Below are 5289 nucleotides of genomic sequence, written 5' to 3'. Positions count from 1 at the left end.
TGGCGTTTCCTCTCTGCCCTGATTTCCTGTGTGCATATATTGTCTGCAGCTTTAGTTCTATATTATTCTGGAAGTTTAGCAACAAAGCTGCAGTGAGTTCAGCCCTGCATCTGTTTGTATTGCGGGTCCTACCCTGCTGCCTCACACAGCACAACCTGACTCACAGGATTCTAATACATACGTCTTGCATATATAAAGACATTTGGTTCAGTTCTGCTGACTATAGCGAGGAAAAAGAGGATGTGTCCATGTACAGGAATAAATACACCTGCATTTCTGTGACCAGTTTAAGTCATGAGCCCAACTATACTGCTACATAGAACTGAATGCTCTTCAACACTGCTGTAACAGACAGAGGAGGGCCAGGCCTTATTAAATGAGCATGACAAACCAAGATGACAAAGCATGCATGGTTAAGTCAAGTGAGATTTGAGAAGAAAGCAGAAACCTGACCCGCTGAATGATAAAACAGTTTATATTGCAGTCACACTGCACTGCAGGTATGAGGAGGAAAAACATCCATGCCTTTGTCAGGCCCACAGTCCACATTCCCCAGAGAGGTGTGACACTTTCAGGTGTGTATGGCTGTCACATTCAGGAAGGGTGGTGCTCTGCTGGAATGACAGGTATGACACCAACAGAGTTTCAAATGCGTGGGTGAAGCCAGGTGTGGTGCCATGCAGTGGTGAGGTGTTCTTTTTAAGAAGTGTAGACTGTGGTTTTATCATTTTGATAGTTTTTAAAGGCTGCTTTATAAATTATTTGTTGTATATTTTATTGTTTATTTGCTTTTTTCATTATGACATCAGTGCTTTGCTGCTCAGAGGTAGATGGCGATCATGACGGAGCCAGCAGCACAGGTGAAGTTGTCCTTGGGGCCCAACCCTGCGTCTCATGAGTCCTGCTGTCTTCCCGTGGACAACGACATGGGTAATAAAGTTGGACTCACCACTCGTAGTAGTGCAAATGAATGAATTCATTCCTAAAACAATTCCACTGAATAAACCAGCGGATGGCGGTGAACCTGTGTCTTCTGGGAGCACCCTGGGGTCTAGGGTCCAGGCACCTGGCTACTTCAGCTTCCACCCTGCACGGATAACCAGGAGGCTTTTTCAGTCAGGAACCTGTAAACTGAGGGTGTGGGTGTTACTTCAGAAGTACGTCACAACTCAGGTGTGGAAAACACAGACGGATCGAGAACACAGCACAGTAGAGAAATGGTGATAAATTCTGGTAATGTTGGTAAATTGGTAGTAGTCAGCACATTACAGTAAAAGGCAAATGTTTTCTCTGTACTCATGTCAATATTTCCACCACTGTCAAGGTTTGGTTTCACATAATAATGATAAAGCAGAACATTTGAAAACAATCACCGTGTTTGCCTTCATGTAACACCTGCTTTGGGAGCTTTTTAATCTGAGCCCTGTTGTCACAGATCTAGGAGAAGGACCTTTTATGGTCATTGTGTTTTCTATACTGAAGGGTGCACTTGTCATGGTTCTAGGTCATTTTGAGCCAATATTTAGAGTTTTGTGCCTTTTTTGTATTATGTTCTAATTTATATAATTACATATCTTAGGATTCAGTTAGCTCTGTGTTTAAGTTTGGTTTCCCTGTTTAGTTCTTGTCGGTTTAGCTTGTTGTTGTCTATGCCATGTCTTCAGTGTGTGAGTCGGTCGTGTCTGTCGTGCTTAAGTCTCCCTCGTTCTTTGTGTGTCTTAGTCGTGTCTTTGTCTCCCGTGTCCCCTCGACCCCTCTGTCAACCTCGTGTTGTCACAGTCTACGTCTCACTGCGTTTCCTGTTTTATTTTGACAGTCTCGTGTTCCATGTTCAGTGTGTTTAGTTTTGCTTCCCTGTGGTGTTGTGTTGATTTGTGTCAGCCAGAGATGGGCAGTAACGCGTTACTTGTAACGCGTTACTGTAATCTGATTACTTTTTTCAGGTAACGAGTAAAGTAAAGGATTACTATTACAAAAATGGTAATTAGATTACCGTTACTTTCCCGTAGGAACGCTGCGTTACTGCGTTACTAAAACCGTGATTTTTTTTGCGAGAATGTCTCATGACAGTGACGTAAGCGAGTGCGCCGTTAGTGACAACAGCTGTGTGCAGATCAACAATGGATCACATATCGAGTGCGGGAGAGAGTATGAGCGTGCAGCGTTTAAAGCGTGGAAGTACTGACCTTACTTTGAGTTTGATTCCATAAAAAGGGACAAAAACATTAGTGTCCGCTGTGCGTGGGAAGAAAACTTCTTTTTACAGCGAAAAAACCCCTAAACTTCCAACAAGCACCGAGTAGCTACGACGTAATGGGAACCTTACAGAGAAACTCGCGGATTCTTCCACTGACCGCGGCACACCTGCACCAGGGTAAACCTCCGCCTACCCCACTCCTGCTTTACAGGTGAAAATAGAGCAACAGGACCGCTGAGTCTTTGACTTTATTTATTTTCTGCTGTGTTTTACTTGCATCTATTTGAAAGACTGAGTGTAAACACACAAAATATTTTATTTTATGTGCTGGAATGTGCAGAAAATAGGTTTAAATGTTAAACTAATTTCTTCCAGTCAGAGAATGTTGCAGATAATTAAATTTTTGCTTGATGCATAAAGTTAAAAGATTAAAACTAATAAAACAAGTTAAAAAAAGAGACTTTTCCATTTGATTACATTTTGTATGATGGATTATGCAGAAAAAGTAGAATTGGGCTGAAAGATCTATCACTTTATCACCTCTTCAGGTTGTAAATCGTGTTTTTAAAAAGTAACGAAGTAACTAAGTAATTAATTACTTTTGAAAATAAGTAATCAGTAAAGTAATGGGATTACTTTTTTGGGGGAGTAATCGGTAATTAGTTACTGATTATTTTTTTCAAGTAACTTGACCAACACGGTGTCAGCTGTGTTCCCCATGTGTTTTCACTTCCCTCGTTTCCCTTCTGTCTATTTAAGTCCTCTGTCTCTCAATGTCAGGTTGTGTGTTTCCCATGACTAATGTTCCAGGAGTCCGTGTCTCAGGTCCAGGATTCACATTCAGGGTGTTTCTGTGTTTAATTTTAGTTTATCCACTTTAGGGTTTTGTTTAGTTTTGCCTTTGCACTTTGTTTTGTATTTTTTTCTACCAGCCTTATTATATTCCATCTCACCTCCACACAGTCTGCATCCACAGACCGTGACAGCACTACCGAAGTAGCATGTACCCATCAACTGTTATAAGAATAAGAATGGGTGAAGTGGACAAGGACAAGGACCCAACGACACAAGGACAAGGACACAACGACCAAGACTGTCCAAGCTGGGGCTCGAACCAGCAACCTTCCGAGGCAAACTCCCATCTCTGTACTCCCTATATATATATATATATATATATATATATATATATACATACACCAGTTAAGTAAACTTTTTATTAAATCATATCAGGGGTTACAAATGCATCAAAAATGAAATAAAAGTGCAAAAAGTGGGACCTCACCCTGTCCCGATACTCAGAGAGATGAAACCACACCCATCTGAATTCCAGAATGGGACACAGACAGAGAAACTTTGTGACACTTTCTGCTGTCTGCTGTCTCTGACACACACACACACACACACACAGTGATGGGCGTGTGCAGCTACAGCTCATCAGGGACAGGGGTGTGCCACTTTTCAGGTTTAAGCAAACATGCTCACTTACACATCTATTCCTATTGTCACAGACACACTGAAGCACTTCAAAACTCTGCTCCACCCTTTGCTGCTTCGCATTATTCAAATAGTCTGTTGGGAACCAGGTGACTCCACCCTGCCCTTAAATATGTGGTCCTCTCTGTAAACATTCCTCCTGTCTCCATTAGTGTAATGATCAGCATCAGATTAGCACATCAGGCAACATAGCAACACAATGACAAATATGTGTTTTATTAATGTGATGAGACTATATTAGTAAATGGTAATATAAACTGTGACTCCCTTACTCCCTTTATGCTCCTCCTCTGTGGGGCAAGCTGCAGTGCTGTGACAGCTTATGGACATCTACATTCGTACTGGTGTTGTGCCAAAAAGGCACTGGTGGTGCTGCATAAATGACATGTTTTTGCCTCTTTCATCACTTTGTATGCAATAACACCTGGTGATTGATGCACTTTTAGGACTGCCTTTCACATGTTACCTTTTAGGCTTAGATTGATGTGACTTGGAATAATGACTCCTCTCGAATGTGTCAAAGCAAAGGTAACGAGCATGTTTGGAGTAGAAATGATAGATATTTGTGTTAAAATGTGGGGAGTAAATGTATCTGTACACTTAAGAAAAGTACAGATACCTGAAAATTTGACTGTACAGTAACAAAGTATTTGTACTTCATCACTTCCCACCTCTACACTTGCCCAAGGATACTTTGGCAGGCCAACTGATGCAGCCAAGGATTGAACTGCCAACCTGCTGAGCCGCAGATGGCCCTCTCAAACTAAAGCTACTCAGCTCTCATTTTAAACATACAACAGTGAAAGTCTCTTTCCTTTCACCTCAAAGCTACACACCAATTTGCATCCATCTTTTACTTTACTGCCATCTTGTGGCTGCAAGCAGTGCTTAGAAGTAAAGCTGCGTCTGTGAAGCTTCTCAAGCTGACTTTGGTTTGTAATCCTCTGGTCTCTGACAGGGGCTGATGGGAGACTACTGTGCAGTGCATGACAAGCTGGCACTGGCTCTACTTTCACAGCTCTGAGATCAGTTATTATCTGTGCTTTGTGTGCAAACAGGACTAGCATTAGCAAAGAAACAAGCTTCACTGTAGCCAAAGTTTACGTATTAGCCTTGGCCAACATGTGTGATGTAGAGGAGTGACAGTGCAGTGTAAAAACTTTATTTGTTTAGCACATTAACAAAGAAAGCCTTGATGATGGAGACGGGCACTCCTGTTTACTCACACAGACAAAGGTGAGCAGGGACGCCTGTAGCAGCGCTTCCAGATTAGCCTCTATGACAAATCACTCGACTGACTGAATGTACGCCACTGCCTTTAACCAGCGTTTGTGCTAATATACCACCTTCATTTTGAATTAATATTTTGAATCATCCACTTTTTTACAGTTAGCCATGTCACACAGTGCCCAGCTTTGTGTTGTTAATGTATCTCAATATGCTTTAAAAGTGAAGAAAGAGGCCATTTGTGTGTCTGCTCAGCTTTCTGTCAGACTCACCACATACTCCCAGTCTGCTCTCAGTCAAAACACAAGTCTTTATAGGATTTCTCATATTTCTTCACATTCTGTTGATAATTGCAGCTGTTTTTTAACTGA

General features: G+C 41.7%; 1 long non-coding RNA gene across 1 annotated transcript; it reads left to right on the top strand.

Moving 5' to 3' along the window:
- The first annotated feature begins 410 nt into the window (after positions 1–410).
- Positions 411–3332, top strand: LOC146670782 (uncharacterized). The gene is made up of 3 exons (XR_014911574.1): positions 411–685; positions 810–1173; positions 3161–3332. It is a non-coding gene; the product is annotated as an uncharacterized LOC146670782 (long non-coding RNA).
- The last annotated feature ends 1957 nt before the right edge of the window (positions 3333–5289 follow it).

The sequence above is a fragment of the Rhamphochromis longiceps genome, linkage group LG4 (genome assembly GCF_057381845.1).
Source record: "Rhamphochromis longiceps isolate RC_006_pf linkage group LG4, R_longiceps_female_GT1.1, whole genome shotgun sequence".
NCBI lineage: Eukaryota > Metazoa > Chordata > Actinopteri > Cichliformes > Cichlidae > Rhamphochromis > Rhamphochromis longiceps.
This window is presented reverse-complemented; position numbering and strand designations above follow the sequence as displayed.